Raw genomic sequence first — 21,939 nt, forward strand, 5'->3', positions numbered from 1 at the left:
CCGTCCATGCCGACCAGATATCCCAACCCAATCCAGTCCCACCTGCCAGCACCCAGCCCATATCCCTCCAAACCCTTCCTATTCATATACCCATCCAAATGCTTTTTAAATGTTGCAACTGTACGAGCATTCACCACTTCCTTTGGCAGCTCATTCCATATACATACCACCCTCTGTGTGAAAAGTTGCCCGTTAGATCCCTTTTATATCTTTCCACTCTCACCCTAAACCTATGCCCTCTAGTTCTGGATTTCCCCATCCCAGGGAAAAGACTTTGTCTATTTATCTTATCCATGCCCCTCATGATTTTATAAACCTCTATAAGGTCACCCCTCAGCCTCTGACGCTCTAGGGAAAACAGTCCCAGCCTATTCAACCTCTCTCTAATAGCTCAAATCCTCCAACCCTGACAACATCTTGTAAATTTTTTCTGAACCTTTCCAAGTTTCACAACATCCATCCTAAAGGATGGAGACCTGAATTGCAGCAATATTCCAAAAGTGGCCTAACCAATGTCCTGTACAGCTGCAACATGATCTCCCAACTCCTGTACTCAATCCTCTGACCAATAAAGGAAAGCATACCAAACGCCTTCTTTACTAACCTATCTACAGCGACTCTAATTTCAAGGAGCTGTGATCTGCATTGATACAGTTAGTGCAGTACTTGGGAGAGTTCTTCATGTAAAGCAACTATTTAGGTTGTTGGAAATGATGCAGTGCAATTAGCAAATGTCTAGGAAGGGATAAAACTGTCAAGTGCATTGTAAGATCCCAAAGACAAACATCATGAGATTATGGGAGGTCCTAGGACTTTCTATAGATTTGTTCATTGGTGATTGCGCATTTACTGGATGTATAGATTAGGGGGATGTGGCTAACAATGACATCAATGTTGCATGGAATTATTGTAACACTAAAGGGTATAAAAATGTTGTATTTCACTGGGGAACTCAGAGCATCATTGACCTGTTGGATATTAAGAGGTCAACTGTGTCCCACACGAAGGCCAGATTTGGGGTGGTCTCTGGCCTCTCCCAATGTGTGGTAATAGAGCTCTGAATAAAGATCGCTTGTGCCAAGGTTCACAGGACTCCTCTTTCCTATTTCTCCCTACAATAGGAAAATATCATGTTATTAATTTCAGAAGCAATACCAAAAGAAGAGCATTATTTAAATGGAGTTGAAAAACTGCAGTAAGCTGTAACACAATGATTTCGGGTACTGGTGCACAAAACACAGGAAGCAAGAATACAGGTACAGCAGATAATTATGGAAGAGTCTAGGACCAGAAGGCATAATCAATTTAAGATTGAAATGAGGAAGTATTTCTTCTCTGAGGGTTGACAGTCTTTGGAATTCCTTTTCCACAGAGAGCTTATATAGGCAAATTCCTTATGTATACTTAAGGCTGATGTAGACTCTTGATCAGTCAGGGAATCAAGGGTTATGGGGAAAGGGTGGGAAAGTGAATGTGAAGCATGCTTGAGAGGTAAAAAGGCTCACTTCTGTTCCTATTTCTTCTGGTCTAATAGCCTTACTCAGACAAGTGGACTCCTGACTTGTGCTTTGGGGAGGATGTACAAACTTTCAGGAGTCAGGTGGCTTCAGAAGTGAGGAGTTACAACTGTTGCTGAACATTGTGCAATCTGCAAGGAAGATCCCATTTCCAGCCTTATTATAGAGGGAAAGTCATTGATGAAACCGCTGAAGAGTTGGGCCTAGAACCCTACCTTTAAGGAATGTCCTCAAGCTGAGATGACTGACCTCCAAAAATTACAACTTTTTTTTTGTGTTCGGAATGAACCTAACTAGTAGGGAGCATTCTGTCACTTCCCATTGACTCCAGCTTTACTGATGTGGCCTGGGTGTCACTCACATCTCACGAATCCCAAGATTTTCATGAAGTTGCTAAATTTGTACATTTATTGCCCATTAAAGCTGTCAGAGAAAGTTGTGATAGTAACTAACAGCATACTTCAACCATTCAGATCTTCTGTGACATGCACAGTGACAACAGCCTAAACAACCTACCAGATGCATTCTAGCAATCTCCTGGGCTCCTTAGGCAGCATCTTCGCAACCTACAATCTCAACAACCTAAAAATCTCATACACATAAGCCCCCACCTTTAAATTTCCTTTTATGTCACAGCATTAAGACTTGGAAATATATCACAGTACTTCATTAATGCTAGGTCAAAGCCCTTCATAATAGCATTGTAGGTGTACCTACACCAGATGGACAGCAGTAGTTTGGCAAAGTGACTCACCAGCATTTTCCAAGGTCAATTAGGGACGGGTAATAAATGCTGGCTTAACTGGTAATGCTCACATCCCATGAATGAACAAACCAAGTACTACTTTTAACAATGTCTGCTATTAAAACTCTCTTTACCAGCAATTGAACAACTAACAATGTAAAGTCTTATTCTTCAGATTGTGAATTGTTTGATATTAAAAATAACTAACTTTAAGTTTCATTTTTTTTTACTACTTACTTTTCATTTGTTTCTTTTTTGCCCCTCTATCATTGAGTCCAATTTTTGTTCTGCTCTCAAGTTCTGTTTTTGCACTGGATTCAATTTTTGATTTCACCTTATTCTCTACTGTACATTCCTCCTCAATCCTTCCTGTTTATCAAATAATTGTTCAATTCCATTAGTTAATGTGAAACAATCTTTCTCCTGTTATTCACATGCTTGGTGCACTGTTGACCATGTGCATTTCCAGTAAATTTGTGGGTAATTTTTCCTAAACATAGATATGCACTATCAAGTCTAACTGGCACACCGGGATGTTCCGCTCTAGAAAAGTCTGCTCCAAGGTTCCACTGACTTCTGGTCTCACAAGGACCAGAACTTCAAGAAAGAGAAAGACTGTGCTATAGAATTTGTGGGGCTATGGGTGTGGGAGAGGGCTAAACCATTGCAGAATTTATAACTGACAAATTGGGAGCACTGTGGTGCTGTAAAATTTGATTAGCAAACTGCATTTGAGGCATAGCAGAATTATGCTAAGCAGGTAAATTCAATAATTTAGAGTTGAACCACTAATAACTATTAAATATTTTATATAAAAGTCAACTTCAATATATTGAAGTAACATTTTACTTTGGGAAAATGGAACAAGCTAAAATATCAACATAGCAAGTTAATCAATTTGTCTTATCAAGAATCAATTGTACATCTTTTGAGCAATTTAAACATCAACAATAAGCAGCGGAACTTGTTATCTTCAAATATACAAATTATTAAGTGTTAAAGATTCTGATTTTGTTAGATTTTATGACTTAGATTGATAAGGTATTTTAAAGTTTTTTTTTAAGGATGATATTTTAAAACGATACAGCATATTATTAAATGGGAGAACTGTTAATTTAAATTTAAATAATCCAAGTCTCCGTTGCAGCCAAATGCTATAATAACAGCAGTGGTTCTTGAATTTATGTTGTATCTTAATACAATGGAGAGAAAGAAAAAATGCATTTTAATACAATTGATTATTCAGTTCAGGTATGAACAAATGAAATATTAAGTTTTCATTCAAGAACTGAAATCTATATTTACCTAAATAATCCTATTAATTTAAATGTTCTTAAACCAACTACCCAGCACTGTTTTAAACATTTTCATTTTTATAGTTTTCATTCAAATTATGTGCATGGAAATTGTGAACATCTTCAATTTTGATTTGATCAATGCAACTCTTGAAGTCAAAGCAAAAGAAGAATTTCTTCTGTCACAGTACACTTAGCATCACTTACACAACAAATTTCACGTTTTCAGATCTTTTAAGTATAACTTTGAGTTGTTTTTCATCCTTCACATGTTGAAGGAGCTGATATTTTCATTTTTTGGTCTGTGTTTTCCAAGTCCATTCCTTTTGTTCCATGTTTTCACACCATAAGCCAATGGCGCAGCTGTAGGTAGTAAAATGTCAGTTTTCAAATTGAAATTCTTATATTTTTCATGACATGCAGATCTTTGATCTCTTTTGGTGTTGATTATAGACAGATATCTTTAAAATTTGTTCACCTAAATATTCCTCCACTTCATGACGTACAGAAGAATCTTTTTGCATGATAAAAGATTTTGTTTCTGCTTACTTTGTTTCTACTCTGACAGTCTCCCTCCATTTCTGAAAGGTTCACATGCACAGTTGTTGCCTTTTGGGTTTGTCGCAGTCAATAATACTTATTGTGTGAGCCATGAAATTGATTATTCTGTTAAAATAGCATTCTTTGTTTGATGTCTCTGGCTTTCTGATCTCTTCTGTTGTTTGCACATTGCTAAGTTATGTAAGTGAAAAAAAAATTAAGTACTTACAGTTTCTGCTATTGGCACTTTAAAATGTCTGGATGATTGACATTTATTAACCTTTAATAAAATTAGCTTTTTTAAAGAAAAGAGATAAGGTATCTGTTGTGGTTCTGTTCGCCGAGCTGGAAATTTTTGTTGCAAACGTTTCGTCCCCTGTCTAGGTGACATCCTCAGTGCTTGAAAGCCTCCTGTGCTGCACTTCTGTGGTGTTTCCTCCGGCATTTATAGTGGCCTGTCCCTGCCGCTTCCGGTTGTCAACCGGAAGCGGCAGGGATAGGCCACTATAAATGCCGGAGGAAACACCACAGAAGCGCTTCACAGGAGGCTTTCAAGGACTGAGGATGTCACCTAGACATGGGACGAAACGTTTGTAACAAAAATTTCCAGCTCGGCGAACAGAACCACAACAACGAGCACCCGAGCTACAAATCTTCACCCAAACTTTGAAGATAAGGTATCTATCAATTTTTTAAAAAAAGTAATTTTTTGAACACATTCTACAGTTGCTATGGGGTTTTGTTAATATACAGAGTGTCTAGTCATTGAATTGGTATGGAGAAGCCATAATTTGGCATGAAGGTTATAAAGAGTCATAGAGGGTGCCACAAGGGCAAAGCTTGGCACTGGTGGTATGTGAACTCATGGATGGACAGACTGTATCAAAATCATCACTTGCAGTGGGGAGCATGGGTAAAACATTTGGAACTTCACTTTCGAAATATTCCCTTATCCAGGTTATGGTGCATGATACTCCAAAGCCCCATCAACTCTTTGGAAAGTTGACCTGCCTCCATGGAAAATGTAAAGGATGAGAACATGCTTATCCTTTCTATGGAGCTGACAGGTCAGGAGTGTCGGGAGTAGGCTTAGGATTGAAACTATCAGGCTGGCCAGTGAACATTACATTCACACCAGATCGAGACACTCAGGCCAAGTGGGCTGTTAGCATTAGGACCATACCCAGACTATCCCAGATGCAGGGAGCCTTTGACTGTGCTCATGTGAGACTAGATTAGAGTGGTGCTGGAAAAGCACAGCCGGTCAGGCAGCATCTGAGGAGCAAGAAAATCGACATTTCAGGCAAAAGCCCTTCATCAAGACTCAAGACTTTTGCCTGAAACGTTGATTTTCCTGCTCCTCGCATGCTGCCTGACTGGCTGTACTTTTCCAGCCCACTCTAATCTAGACTCTGATTTCTAGCATCTATAGTCCTCACTTCTGCCCTGTGCTCATGTGACATCATTAGCAAATTGGCTCCTCTATAAACAAAGGCTTTCATTCCCTAAATGAGGAGGTTGTAAAACCACCGTTCATACAGGCATGAGTGTTTTACAGAAAGGTACTGTAAATTTTACATTCTTACACAACCCCAATTGCCACAGCTCTTCAAGCGTTCTGATCCTATTCCTGGCTCTATGCTAAGGGACAATATGCTATCCACTGAAGTCATGGTTACTGACATCTTTATGCAAATGAGTACAAAAGCACAAGACAAATATAATTGTTGCCATGTGACTGGAAGGGCCACCATTGATCCTGAAGAAGGGCTAATGCCCGAAACGTCGATTCTCCTGTTCCCTAGATGCTGCCTGACCTGCTGCACTTTTCCAGCAACACATTTCCATCTCTGATCTCCAGCATCTGCAGACCTCACTTTCTCCTCACCATTGATCAGGCCATGGTTTACATGGTACTATACTTTTGAGGTCTTGATAGATCTGAGTGAGCCCAGTGAGCAATCCATACCATCAAAGCTATACATACAAACATACACCTTAGGAGTGGAAATAGGCCCTTCAAATGTCCTGTCATTCAATAGAATATTGGTTGATCTATTTGTGTTGTGATCATAGTGTGCAAAGCCCATCATCAATACAGGCCCTTATGGATGCCTAGACAATCATCAGTGGATTTAACAGCTGGCTAATGTCAACAATTATATTCAAATAAATATGCAAATTATTTCAGTTCACAATTCCAAAATATTTTCTACAATTAAACAATTTTACATTTGAGAAATTAATGTCACACAGTGAACTTCAGTACTAGTCCATGTATATGGTAAGATATTCATTATAGCTTCTGTTAGATGCTCCCTCTACACCTCTAGCTGCAATGGAGGAAAGCTCCAGAATGCTAGATGGCCTTGGTCTACACCTTGACAATACAGTAGCCATAGGGGAACGAGCACACTTGGGACTACCAGCATCTGTCCAGGGCAGCAGAGAAGCATCTGGTGTGTCACTGTCAAAGGGATTAAAGATATACCTTCAGCCAAGGAAGCACCCTAACAGGAGCCCCCAATGCCTGAACCCTTCCCATGCTCTACCCGGAAGTTTCACCTCCTGGAATCCTAAAGACACCTGGACAGTCCCTTTCACCCATCTATCACTTCAATGGCCTCATATGTCCCTTCAGAACTATTGCATCCGTAGTATGGTCCCTGTCTCTCCATTTGGCTTGCCATCCTCTCCATCAAGAACACAGATGAGATATGAGCCATGCATGATGGGATTCCTCCATTATTTGCACCAAGAACTTCACTGCCCCCAGCAAACCCTAACACATCTTCACACGTTTTATGGATTGGCTTGAGCCTGTGTCACTTGGGTGAAAATACCTGAGGCTTACCATCTGCTTGGAGCTGAGCATTGCTGGGCCTCAATTCACTCCTCAGTGATGAAATGCCTCCAAATTTCATTACTTTCCAACAGAGCCACCAGTACTACACACAAAACAGAGCCACAACACACTACAAAACTATACAGTCAGGAAGTGGAATGGAGACACTGAAAGCCAACCCCAAAACTGTCGCCTCCTCCAACCACCTCTCCTCACTCACTCTACCAGCTTTGTTGCTGGAACTCTCCCCAATGACCACCTCTCCCTCGTCTTCACTGACCTGCAGAATTTAATTTCATTTAATTCAATAAAGCTGAAATAAAAAAGCTAGTATGCTGACCAAATAACGCTTTGATTAGGGAAGAAAATGTGTTGTGCCTACCTAATCTATTTACATGTGATGCCAGACGCAATGTGCTTTACCCTTAACTGCCTTTGGGATGACTGAGTGAGTAACTCCGTTGTACCAAACCTCCAAAACCAGATGATATGAATAATAAGAAGAACAAAGCCAAACAGCCCATATCATATCAGACTAGGCATCACATGTGGAAGTGACGAAGGCATGCCCATTCCAATTCTGCTCCTCCTCACTGCCAAAACTGGGGAGACTGTGGTACAGACTAGTCAAAAAACAATTTTACATAATCATATCTTTCGGTTAACACAAGATACCTCCATTATCAAGCTAGATCCTGTCCCATCAATTGGTCTGACCCACCAGAGGTGGCACTAATATCGGTAGGAAGATTAAGTGACAGGAATACCAATGTTTTACTGAAATCAGCACAGAAAAAACACTCTTAGAATGGGTTTCAATTTTTAAATTCAAGTTTTATACAGTAAGGATGGAGCAGCCATGCTATTCACCATTGACTCCAGGCCTCACGCAGTGCATGCCTCATGGAATTAGGTCAAGCGTGAGCGAGAAACCTCCCCCCTACTATGTATGGCAAGCCTGCAGCAGAGAAAGCAGTGATCTTTCATGTTGAACAGCATTTGGAGGAAACATTGAGAGCAGCAAAGGCACAAGATGTAACCTAGATTGGGGGCTCCAAGGTCCAACAGCAAGAATGGCTTAGTAGCACTAGTCCTGTCAACGGACCTAGTCCTTAAACATATAACTTTGAGATTGGGTTTGCAGCAGGTGGGGAGACAACTAATAGAAAGAAAAATGTACTTGACTTTGTTCTCACCAATTTGCCTGTCGTACAGCTTCTGTCCATAACAATAAGGTCGAGGTGACCTCCTTGTGGAAACCAGGTTCCATGCTGAGGACAGCTTCCATCACATTGTCTGGAAAATATCTCTCTCTGCTATTCGGGATAGATTCAGAGATGTTATTACACACTTCTGAATAAGGTAGGGCTTGAACTTGGGATACCTGGCTTGGAGATAGGGGCACTACCTCTCCAAAGTTTTGATAATTTTGATAATATTAATTCATTGGGTAACAAATTAAGTGAAGTCATCCAGATAAATGTAATATGTGCTGCTCTCAGTCTCTGCTGGATGTGGCATTGAATGATGGTCTGACAGTACAGTGGAAGAGGGCATCTAGTCGACTGGATCTTTACTGAAATTCTATCCTAACCTGCTAGATATCACTTGAAAACAGATTTGACAGAAGAACACCCATCTCTGTTCCAAAATTCAGGCCCTTTGTGTGTAGATGACAAACTGTTAATGTTTATTTCATTGTTTTTGTTCATGTGGTTTGTCCTACATTGCTTCTTCCAATATGTCATATCTGACCAAAAAAGAAATTCACATCGTGGTTTTTATCCATGGTATAGACATAAATAAAACTATAAAATATTGATAATTTTAGCCAAGATCATAAACTGCAATAGACTACTAACCCTGTTATTCATGTTTCGTACATGGTGGCTTAGTAGTTAGCACTGCTGCCTCACAGCGACAGCGACCCAGGTTGGATTCCCACCTCGGGCAACTGTCTGTGTGGAGTTTGCACATCCGCCCAGTGTCTTGTTGGGTTTCCTCTGGGTGCTCCAGTTTCCTCCCACAATCCAATGATGTGCAGGTTAGGTGAATTGGCCATGCTAAATTGCCCATAGTGTTCAAGGATGTGTAGGTTAGGTGCATTAGTCAGGGGCTATGTAGAGTAATAGGATAGGGGAATGGGTCTGGGTGGGTTGGTATGGATGCATTGGACCAAATGGCCTGTTTCCACACTGTAGGGATTCTACAAACTGGGTGACAGAACACCTCTGCTCTATCTGTAAAAGTAGCTTTGGCTTTCCAGTTGCTTGCCATTTCAATACACCAGAATAAAAAGGATGAACTACAGACCCTGGAAATATGAAACAAAAATAGGAAGTGCTGCAGAAACTCAACAGGTCTGGTAGCAAGTGTAGAGAGAATGGTTCTGATGAAGAGTCACTGGACTCAATATGTTTTGCTGACTTTCTGCAGCCCTTTCTATTTTTACTTCAATACACCATTCTGCTTTTGTACTAACCTTGCTGCCCTAGTTCTGCTGCAATGTTCCAGTGAAGACATTCACTGAGGTAGTTAGCTCAGGTGCCATTCCAGGATGAATGGCACCTCCTTTTCCGCTTAGCACTTTCTAGCCTTGAGGACTCAACATTAAATTCACCAACTTCAGAGCATGATTACTGTTTTCCATCTTGATTCCACTGACAGACCTCCACCATTCCCCTCACGTTTTGATGACATTGGTTTTCTTTCAGAGTGAACCTATTATCAACTATTTGCACCAATCATTCACACCTATTTTGCATCTATATTTTTCCTTTACAACCATTAGCAGTCCTTTTTTCTCTTTTTGTTTTCAGGACCCTCAACATCTGTTCCACTGGCTTCTCTTCCACTTCTGTCAATAACATAAAAGCCATCATTTTCTCTCCATTCTCTGTTCTGAAGATCCATTGGATTTGAAACATTATGTTTCACTCTTTCCACAAAGAGTGCCTGAATTGCAGAGTTTCTCCAATATTTTCTATTTATCAGATCTCCAGTATCTGTACTATTTTGCTTTATACACATATTAAAAAAAAGAGTTGTCTGCTTTATAAATTTGAGAAGCATACTCCACCTTCAAAGTTGCTTTGGTTCACATGACATCAATACAAGATAATATTGCTGAAGTCCATTTCTCATTGGCTGTTACTCACAGTAAGCTGACGAAGTTCTCCATGTTCCACTAGATGCTGGTCCTTCTCAGGTGTAATCGCACAAGCTAATCTCTAAAATGATAAACAAGATTCCATGCATCAATAGCAAACAGACCATAGCGTCACTCCATACCACCTGAGCAATCTTCATTCACCATTCCTTGAGTGTACCAGATAGTTCTTGCATACTTTTGGATTCTTGCTCCATGTTCGTCCCCACTGGCTGTGGTGCCCATTCCTTCAGGTATGATGTTTAATCCATTGGGATTCAAAATCCTACTGAGGACCTATCTCTTTAAAGATTATATAATTTTTTTTTCATTATACTTGACATTTATGCTTTGTCTAGTGCTTTATAAAACCCTTTTAGACATTTCTGTGTAAATTTGTTCTTTATTTTTTAATTCTGCTTAAAAAGTGACATTCAATTGAACTGTGCAAATGTCGTGGCACCGATATTCATTTGAGATATTTTAAACATTTCCTTAAAGATTATAGTGACACATTTGCCTCTTTTTCAGTATCTCACTCTCCCTCATTAGAATATTACGATCATCATTCCTTGGTCAAGTGGTAGGCAGTCGACTGTTTACCCATGTTTTTCTGAATAGGCTACGATGCAATGCATATGACTGACCCCTGACAATTATCTTTCAATTGCAGTTTGTCAGAGCACAGTTCTGATGGAGTGATTTGGAGTATTGTCTGTTTTTTTCCAAAATGTGAAAATTTACTGTGTCCCATGCCACCTGCCTTTTGTGCATTTTTAATATTTCATTTGCCAAAAAAATATTTTTCATATTATTTAGAAGTTCTGTATGATACTATTTGCAGACTATTTAACCCATTAAATCCCACTATCAGATCCTTCTTACCTGTTGCCTTTTTCTATTTTTACTAAAGAATAGAATTATTTCTGTTTTCCACTTGATGAATGATTATAACTGTTATTATGCCTTTTATTTTATAGGTGCTGACTAACCTGCTACATATTTCTAGCTTTATCCTATGTTATCAAATGATTGAACAGATATGAACAGAAGCATTAATTATAAAGTTCATGAAATGACCTATATAAATGATCATGTATAAATCTTTATTGATTATAACAGAGCCCTAGGGGTTTACAGCATGGAAGCATGCTCTTCGGCCCAACTTGTCCATGCCATCCATTTTTCACTATTAATCTAGTCCCATTTCCCTTCATACCTATCCCATCCATGTATCTGTTCAAACATTTCTTAAATGACAAATATGTACTTGCCTCCACCACTATCTCTGGCAGCCTGTTCCAGACACTCCTCACCCTCTGTGTGAAAAAAATTGCCCCTCTGGATCCTTACGTACTTCTCCCTCCTTATCTTAAATCTATGCCCTCTAGTTTTAGACTCCCTTATCAGGAAATGTGGTGCCTTTTTAAAAAAAAATATTTGCATCAATAAATAACCTTTTTGATTTTGGCTGTAATGATAACTTTTCTCTGAATTTTAGACACAAAGAACAAAAATAAGGAACAATAAATCACTTAGACTTGAGAGATATTATGACAAGAACAAAAGAAATCAGTTACTCATGAACAAATATGAGATGTACTCACCTCACGCAAGGTCCCACGCAGGCTGATACATTTGTACACGGCAAAAATGGGTACAATTGCCATTGAAGATATGGCAATACACCATCCAATGACATTGGCCCAGTCTGGAAAGATGTAATTGCCATATTCTGGTGCTTTGAATGTTGAAATGCTGACGACCACAACAAACTTTATTTAATAAGTTGGGAGGAAAGATGGAAACAGATAAAGCACTTGTTAAGTTCGTCCTACATCAGTTTTTACACTTAGATGATGTTGATGAATAACTGAAATAAAGATTTACATTAAAGCCACTGATGGTTCCAAAACAAAGAGATAAGACTTCCCTTTGTGAAAAATGCAATATTTCACATGCCAGTAATAGGCCACAATAGTATTGAAATTGTTGTGGATCTGTTCGCCGAGCTGGGAATTTGTGTTGCAGACATTTTGTCCCCTGTCTAGGTGACATCCTTAGTGCTTGGGAGCCTCCTGTGAAGCGCTTCTGTGATGTTTCCTCCGGCATTTATAGTGATTTGTATCTGCCGCTTCCGGTTGTCAGTTCCAGCTGTCCACAAGTGGCCGGTATATTGGGTCCAGGTCGATGTGCTTATTGATTGAATCTGGAGGCTTCACAGGAGGCTCCCAAGCACTGAGGGTGTCACCTAGACAGGGGACGAAACGTCTGCAACACAAATTCCCAGCTCGACGAATAGAACCACAACAACGAGCACCCGAGCTACAAATCTTCTCACAAACTTTGAGCACTGAAATTTCCCACCTCATATTTATTGTTTATCAATGATTATGCTACCTCAAACTGAAAATAATTGGTGCAATCTACCTTTTTGAACTCCTGACTAGTAATAGCAGGTGGCTGATGTTATAACTTGCACTTGCTGACATGCTCTCCCTGTAGTGTTTACAACACAAGACACGAATTATTGCATTTTAGTTGCTGCAGCATGAGCAAAGTGCTGGGTAATGCAAGCAGAAAACATCTAGAATGTTGCTTACTTAGCAGCTGGTGCATCTGAGAAGTGCACCATTTGCTGTTCATCTGTTGAAAATGGGAACTATAAAGAGGAACCAAAGGCAGAGCATGTGTAATTCTTTGGCTTTAACCTTCCTCCTAGACCGCTCAGCTTGACTGTTGTGTGCATCAGGCCTCGAGGTCTGTATACTATTATCATTATCCTCCCCACATGTATCTTGACCTGTTTCAGTTACAACGATTATACATTTAAAGCAGCTGCTCAAAGAAATTTGGGTAACTCTGTGCCACTGACAAGTTCCTTGTGCTGAATAAGCAATATGCTTCAAACAACATATGAACTGGCTTTATATGAATGTCCAAGCAGCACATACTTGGAGTAGAGGCCCCAGTACTATGCTGACAGGCCCAGTTTTGGAAGGATACTAAACTGCAACATCTCCATGCTCTGGTATCCGTAGGAGTATGTTTATGGAAATTGTCACTGTGTATCCATATATAAATTTAAATGGATAAACATTATTTAAGAAAAGTGTTTCCTCAATAATGAAAGCTCTGAGAAGTAACAGCACAACCACTATATAAATATTACACCTCTATTATTTCAATGAAATCATTAATGCAGATGTAGCAGCTTATTGCTTCATTCCTTTTGGTTGTTGACCTCATAATGTTTTATTCATAAAATTATATGGCAGGAAATTTAATGAGACCTGAAAACAGATGTGAGAATAGGGAATTGCACTATTGTGTGATCACACATCTGAGCATAGTGATTGTACTATCTTGCAAATAGTGAGAGCTCATATGAGTTAAAGCTGGCCTGCTCTACTTAGTGAGCCTGCATGTTTGCATGCACAAAAAGTTGTCGCAAGTTGTCTAAAATGTGATGAGATAATAGAAAAGGAGAAAGTCAGTGGATGAGCAATGGCAAATATATAAGCAGATATCGCATAATGCTCAACAAATATTTATTCCAGTCAAAAAGGACTCAATGAGAAGGATGAACCAAACATGATTTTAAAAAGGTGATCGAGGAAAGTATTCAATCAGAAACCAAGGCATACAAAGATGCAAAAAACAGTGGTATGTCAGAGGATAGGAAATTATTTTAGGAATCAGCAGCAGATGACTCAAAGACTAATAAGGAGGATGATAATTGATTATGGAAGTAACTTGGCAAGAAATATATAAAAAGAAACACCAAGAACTTTTCACATACATAAAGAGAATGAGAGACATAGAATCAGAGTCATAGAGATCTACAGCACAGAAAAAGGCCTGTTAACCCATCAAGATTATGCTGGTCAAAAACAATGACCTAACTATTCTAATCCCATTTTCTAACACTTGAACTTTTATGCCTTGGCATTGCAAGTGTGCATCTAAAGACTCCTTACACATTGAGGGTTTCTGCCTCTACCACTCTTACAGATTGTGAGTAGCTAAAATAAGTGCGGGACTCCTGGAGAATGCAACTGGGGAATTGATAATGGGGAACAGGGAAATGGCAAATAATTTAAATCAATACTTTGTGCATCAGTTTTCAAGGTGGAGAATATTATAAACATTCCAAAGATAACATAAGCAAAGTACTAACTGTAGGAAAGATCTCAAATCATGATGGATAAAGTATTTGACAACTTAATGGGATTAAAGGTGATCTAGTGCAGGACTTTGGTGGCCTGCGTCCAAGGGGTTTAGATTAGATTACTTACATTGTGGAAACAGGCCCTTCGGCCCAACAAGTCCACACCGCCCCGTCGAAGCGCAACCCACCCATACCCCTACATTTATACCTTACCTAACACTACGGGCAATTTAGCATGGCCAATTCACCTGACCTGCACATCTTTGGACTGTGGGAGGAAACCCACGCAGACACGGGGAGAACATGCAAACTCCACACAGTCAGTCGCCTGAGGCGGGAATTGAACCCGGGTCTCTGGTGCTGTGAGGCAGCAGTGCTAACCACCGTGCCGCCCAAAGGAAGTGGCTGCAAAGTTAGTAGAGTTATTGATTAAAATATTCCAGAACTCATTGGATTCTGGGAGGGTTATGGTGGACTGGAAAACTGTGCCTATGATGCACTGTTCAAGAGGAATGGAGGCAGAAATTAAGAAACTATAGGAGAAAATGAGGACTGCAGACGCTGGAGATCAGAGTCGAAAGTGTGGCACTGGAAAAGTACGGCTGGCTAGGCAGCATCGGAGGAGCAAGAGAGTCGACATTTTGGGCATCAGCCCTTCACTTTTCAACTCAAGATACTATAGGCCAAATAGCCGAACATCTGACATTAGGAAGGTCCATTATTAAGGAAGAAATACTGGGGCATTTAGAAACACAATGCTATAAAAGAGTCATCATGGTTTTGTGAAAAGGAAATCCTGGATAACAACTTTGTTAGGGTTCTTTGAGGATACAACAAACAGAGTTGCTAAACAGGTTAATGTAGCATGCTTGAATTTTCAGAACATATTTAATGAGCTGCCACATAAAGACTATTACACAAGATAGGAGCTCATGGTATTGGGGCTAATGCATTCATATGTATCGAACATTGGCCAACATGTAGAAGACAGAATGAAACTGATGAGCCATATTCAGGTTGGAGTGCCACAAGGATCAGTCCTAGAGCCACGATTACTTATATATTTATCATATCTGTATTAATTATTGAGAGGAGAGGGCACAGTATAATGTCTAATCACTAAACAAAAATGATCTTGATTCCTAAATGCGAGGATAAAGACTGCCTGAAAAGCATAGACAACTGGCGGCCTATAACCATTGGTCTGATGCTGCTACGACTTTTCACGAAATTAGTGCCGATATGCCTCAGTGAAACCGTCAAAATTAGCAACAGGCAACAGGGGTTTCTAGCAGCCACTCCCAGGTGCAATGAAAACATTGTCATCCTCGAGAACATAACTAAGGGAGCAAAGCATAACTGTAAGGACCTCCCAGTTGATCTGGCAAAAGTGTTCGACTCAGTTGGGCACAAACTACTATTGAAAACGTTGCAAAGAGCACATTTTCCAAAAGCCTGATCAAGGATCTCCACACTGGCAATATAACTGTGGTAGAAGGGAACAATACTTATACCACTCCAATAGACATTGGGAGGGGTATGATGCAGGCCGACCCACTCTCTCTGATATTATTTAACATCTCTCTTGAGCCATTGATATGCTGTCTGGAGAAGGCAGACTCGGGGGTCGCCATGCTCCTGGGTGGAAGAAGAGTCAACTGCTCGACTTTGGCCTTTGCAGAATGACATAGCCCTTCTGAGTGACTCTCACACCGGCATGGCGAGGAATCTGAACTGCTTCAGTCATAGTGTGACCATACGGGCCTCAATATTAACATCGTGAAGACAAAGAGCTTCCACTTTATGTTTGAGAGGAAGCCCTTCCTGTACAATCACTTCGCTAACTGGAAGCTGCGTAACGCTTATATAGCCCCAGGTGATACTGAGAAATGCCTGGGTGCTCGTACGAACCCGTGGGCAGGTGTGACAGAAGGAGAATGTGAGGAGAGGCTTAAGACGGGAGTGAAAGGAATACAGGCAGCATCCCTCCGACTGAGGCAACGCCTAGAAATCCTAAAAACCCATGTCATCTCCAGATTGTATTTTCATTTGATCCTGTCCGAAGCATCTTGAAGCAGACTGATAAAGCTGGACCAGATTGTATGCAATGCCATGAAAGAATTCCTCCACCTACCACCTCCTACCACTGATGGAGTCCTGTATGCTAACAACCAGAATGGCGGTGTAGGTGTGCCGAAACTGGAAGTGCAAATTCCATCCACGATTGTCCACAAACGAGAGGCACTAGATATGTCCAAGGACGTGATCATAAGGACCTCCTTCCAGTATAGAGGAGAATGCAACAGAGATACCATTGCAGGACTGTGAGAACACAAAATCCTCAAAGAAATTGAAGATTTCCTACCTGGCAGCCAAAGTGGCAGCAAAGGGAAAATGGATCCAATGACTCACATCCAGGCAATTATGCCAGCACTACAGGATGCTGGGTGACAGAAACTGCCCAACAGGTGTGCAGGATGGAGAGAGTGGGAATAAAAAAGTGGTGAAGCCCTGAATGTCAAGGGGCAGGCATTCAGTATTACAGAGATGACAAGATCTCAAACTCTTGGTTGAAACCAGCAATTCAACTGAAATCCTCATGGTTTATAAACAGCTATACTCAACAAGAGCCACCTATCATGGGGAAGACCAAACAAAAACAAAACTTGCCGAAGGTGTGAGACGGCTATCAAAACCATTTCACACATCTCGGGTTGCTGCCCATTTGTTAAAAACACTCGAATAAAACACCATAATAAGATCGTAGACCAGTTGTGGAAGCATGTCAGTAAATACAGCTGGACATCATACATTGAGCCGAAGTTATTCATGAAAGATGGCTCACTATGGAAACCCAATCTCATATTTGAAAAAGATCAAAAGATCGTGGTAGTCAATGTCACAGCATGGTACGAAAACATCAAAGCGTTGGAAATGGCATGGCGTGTAAAAACAGAGAAATATAACCACCTTAACACCGAGATAATGGAATTGGCGGGAGGCTCTCAACCCAAGGACTTTGGCTTCATGATGGGTGCTCAAGGCAAGTGGCTGCTTGAATAACAGCCTGAAATTCCTCAGCATTGAACCATTCCGAACATTCGCTCAAAGGACATCTAGGCTCACCTTTTCACTGACACTCAAATTATTACACCTCTTCAGTGATAAGTGAGCAAAATACCGCAGACCGGCTCTGGTCGGAGACAAGGACCGGCCAACCCTCACCGAACAGATTAACTAAAAATAATAAAATGAAAAACGGGGGCGCCGGTCCATCAAAACCACCATCAGTTCTGACACCAGACTGTTATATTACCCCTTAGTTTGAGCCTCATATAAACACCAATATTACCTGGACCTGGCCCGTGGTAATGCTAGAAAGTCTAAATGTCAACAGGTGACGTAAAGACTCGGAAAAGGCACTCGTGAGTGTGGATAACATGTTGGAAAAGGTTATAAGAGAGAGGATTTATAATCGTCTAGAAAGGAATAAATTGATTAGGGATAGTCAACTTGGTTTTGTGAAGGGTAGGTCGTGCCTCACAAACTTTATTGAGTTCTTTGAAAAGGTGACCAAATAGGCGGATGAGGGTAAAGCAGGTGGATGTGGTATATATGGATTTCAGTAAGGTGTTTGATAAGGTTCCCCATGGTAGGCTATTGCATAAAATACAGAGGCATGAGATTGAGGGTGATTCAGCAGATTGGATCTGAAGTTGGCTAGGTAAAGGAAGACAGAGGATGGTCGTTGAATGGAAATGTTCATCCTGGAGTTCAGTTACTAGTGGTGTACCACAAGGATCGGTTTTGGGTCTAATGCTGTTTGTCATTTTTATAAACGACCCGGATGAGGGCGTAGAAGGATGGGTTAGTAAATTTGCAGATGACATTAAGGTCGGTAGAGTTGTAGATTATGGAGGGGCATAGGTAAACTGCAGAGTTGGGCTGAGAGGTGGCAAATGGAATTTAATGTGGAAAGTGTGAGGTGATTCACTTTGGAAGGAGCAATAGGAATGCAGAGTACTGGACTAAAGGTAAGATTCTTGGTAGTGTAGATGAGCAGAGAGATTTTGGTGTCCATGTACATTGATCCCTGAAAGTTGCCACCCAGGTTGATAGGGTTGTTAAGAAGGCATACGGTGTGTTAACTTTTATTAGTAGAGGGATTGAGCTTTGGAATCATGCGGTCATGTTGCAGCTGTACAAAACTTTGGTGTGGCTGCACTTGGCGTACAGCGTACAGTTCTGGTCACCGCATTATAGGAAGGATGTGGAAGTTTTGGAAAGGGTTCAGAGGAGATTTACTAGAATGTTGCCTGGTATGGAGGAAAGGTCTTATGAGGAAAGGCTGAGGGACTTGATACTGTTTTCATTGGAGAGAAGGAGGTTGAGAGGTGACTTAATGGAGACATAGAAGATAATCAGATAGAGTGAACAGTGAAAGTCTTTTTCCTTAGATGGTGATGGCTAGCACAAGGGAGCATAGCTTTAAATGGAGGGGTGATTGATAGACGACAGATGTCAGAGGTAGTTTCTTTACTCAGAGTAGTAGGGGCGTGGAACACTGCCTGCAACAGTAGTAAACTCATCAATTTTAAGGACATTTAAATGGTCATTGGATGGATTTATGGATGAAAATGGAATAGTGTAGGATAGATAGGCTTCAAATTGGTTTCACGGATTGGTGCAACATCAAGGGCCAAAGGGCCTGTACTGCGCTGTAATGAGAAAAGAATATTTAAGCTTTACTTCAACCTCACACATGTGACACTTCTATTAAGTCTAAAACCCACATCTCACACCTTGCACATGTTGCCAGATATTCAACCAAGGCAGGAACACCGCACAGATACCTGCACCACATTCAATGACAGTCTTTTCACTTGCTTACATGACAAGGTTATGTATAATTGGAGGCAGCACAGCACTTAAACTGCAAATAGGCCTGGGCTGTGTCCCCTCAACCTGATGAAGATTGAGATGAAGCTCGATGTCATTGGAATGGCCAAGACTGTGGTCATTGGTGGGGCTGAAACAATGGAAGGTGTGGTATGCTTATACTAGAAGATGGCTCCGCTCTTCACAGATTCCTCACTGAACACTTTGGTCTAATATATCCAAGCCAAAACGAGATGGTCTTCCTTTCTGATGAAGACTCTCCTACAAGACCCAGATGGCTTAGGTCCAAGTTGCACATGAGGTCAGCACCACAGCAGGCTGATAGTTGAAAAACATATGAAGAATTTACTATGCTCCTCAAGGGTAAAAGTGTCACTATCTTGTCACTGCAAGTTCACACTCATGGAACCATCACTCAATCCTCAATACCAACGTGTCTGAGGATGAAGATTGTGGAATCCCAGTGGACGCACTGGTGAGGCGTTCACCCTCACCAGAGTCTGTCACCCCAGTAGATATGTTAACTCAGATATACTCAAGGACACCAGCCAGTGACGATCACTGACCAGTATTTGCAGTTAATGTCGAAGGTGCCCCCCAAAATCTTTGGCTGTCCAAGATGGTTGAAGTCCAGTCATAAGCTCAACTTGAGGCAGATGATGTGACTCTGGGCATAACTGACTTGTTTAACCTACAGAGACAAATAGGGAAACATCAGGCCAGATTGCCAGAGGTCCTCACTGGGCTAAAATGAAGGATGGAGGGGTTTATCTATCTGCTGTTAACTGTTGTGCTTTGTCAGCATATGAGCACTTGGTTACTCCATTTTGATAGAGCGGCGAGGAGAGAAGATGGAGTGAAGCGAGGGCTGCTGGGAAGGGTAAGTTTTCCCATTTTTTCCTGTCTGGGAGCAGAGGGAGACACAGCGAAGGTGGAGACAAGGAGCGTCCCGGGAAGGTAAGGACTTAATATATATTTGGGCAGCGGCTAAACCAGAGATACTACACGTGAAGTATCTCTCTCCCGCCCCCCTCCTCTAACCGGAAGAAAAAGACTCTAAGGTAAGGCTTCTATTTTTTTCTTCATCTTTATTTTTCATATATTTAAGTGCATAGTTTAGTTTTAGTTAGTTGATATAAAGCTAAAGCTGACAATGACAGGGGACCTCAGACCCCTGGCATGTACCTCTTGCTTGATGTGGGAGCTCAGGAATGTGGCTGACGTTCCTGACTCTTACACTTGCAAGACGTGTGTTCAGCTGCAGCTCTTGTTTGACTGTATGACAGCTCTGGAGCTGCGGATGGATTCACTGTGGAGCATCCGCAATGCTGAGGAGGTAGTGGATAGCACGTTTAGTGAACTGGTCACACCGCAGGTTAGAATTGCTGAGGGAGACAGTGAATAGGTGACCAAAAGGCAGAAAAGAAGTAGGAAAGCAGTGCAGGTGTCCCCTGCAACCATCTCCCTCAAACAGGTATACCGTTTTGGATACTGTTGGGGGCGATGGCTCACCAGGGGAGGGCAGCAGTTGCCAAGATCATGGCACCGTGGCAGGCACTGCTGCTCAGAAGGGCGGGAAAAAGACCATAGTCATAGTCATAGGGGATCCTGTAGTAAGGGGAGTGGATAGGCGGTTCTGTGGCCAAAAACAGAACTCCCGGATGGTATGTAGCCGCCCAGGTGCTCCAGTCAGCGATGTCACTGATCAGCTGCAGAGCATTCTAAAGGGGGAGGGTGAACGGCCAGTTGTCGTGGTGCATATAGGCACCAACAATAAGTAAAAAAACGAGATGAGGTCCTGAAAGAAAAATTCAGGGACCTAGGAGAGAAGATAAAGAGGAAGACCTCAAAGGTAGTGATCTCGGGATTACTACCAGTGCCACGTGCTAGCTAGTGTAGAAATGAAAAAATAGGCAGGATGAACATGTGGCTTGAGAGATAGTATAGGAGGAAGGGATTCAGATTTGCTGGATATTGGGACCGGTTCTGGGGAAGGTGGGACTATTACAAAATGGATGGTCTACATCTGAACCAGACTGGAACCAATGTCCTTGGGGGAGTTTTTTGCTACTGCTGTTGGGGAGGTTTTAAACTAATGTGGCAGGGGTTGGGAACCAGAAGAGAAAACAAGTAGACAGCGAGGTGGAAACTGGAGACTGAAAAAGAATCATGAAGATAGTATTAATAAGGGGAAGAGTAGGCAGAGAGCAGATGAACGCAAAAGAACTGGTGGCCTGAAATGCATCTACTTTAACGCAATGAATATAGCGTGCAAGGCAGATGAACTTAAGACTTGAATTGGTGTCTGGGAGTTATTGCAATCACAGAGACTTGGTTGAAGGAAGGGCATGATTGGCAACTAAATGTTCCAGGATATAGACACTTCAGACAGGACAGGGAGGGAAGTAAAAGGGGGGTTGGGGTGGAGTTGCATTGCTGGTCAGGGATTATATCATGCTGTGCTAAAGGAGGACACTATGGAGGGCTTAGGTAGTGAGGCATTATGGGTGGAGCTGAGAAATAAGAAGGGTACAGTTACATTGATGGGGCTGTATTACAGGCCTCCCAACAGTGAGTGAGAGGTAGAAAAACAAATAGGTAAACAGATTATGGAAAGATATGGAGGCAAGAGGGTAGTGGTGATGGGAGATTTTAATTTTCCCAACATTGACTGAAATACACTTAGTGTCAGAGGTCTGGATGGGATGGAATTTGTAAGAAGCATCCAGGAGAGTTTTCTCGAGCAGTGTGCCAATAGTCCGACGAGGGAAGGGGCCAT

The 21,939-nt window shown here is 41.4% G+C and overlaps 1 long non-coding RNA gene across 1 annotated transcript; it reads right to left on the minus strand.

The window, feature by feature from the left end:
* Positions 1 to 3,857: 3,857 nt before the first annotated feature.
* LOC122547761 lies at positions 3,858 to 11,860 on the minus strand. Its single transcript, XR_006311081.1, has 3 exons — positions 11,698 to 11,860; positions 10,101 to 10,172; positions 3,858 to 3,920 (listed from the first exon to the last, which is right to left on the minus strand). It is a non-coding gene; the product is annotated as an uncharacterized LOC122547761 (long non-coding RNA).
* Positions 11,861 to 21,939: the final 10,079 nt, after the last annotated feature.

The sequence above is a fragment of the Chiloscyllium plagiosum genome, unplaced genomic scaffold (genome assembly GCF_004010195.1).
Source record: "Chiloscyllium plagiosum isolate BGI_BamShark_2017 unplaced genomic scaffold, ASM401019v2 scaf_7720, whole genome shotgun sequence".
NCBI classification, from domain to species: Eukaryota; Metazoa; Chordata; class Chondrichthyes; order Orectolobiformes; family Hemiscylliidae; genus Chiloscyllium; species Chiloscyllium plagiosum.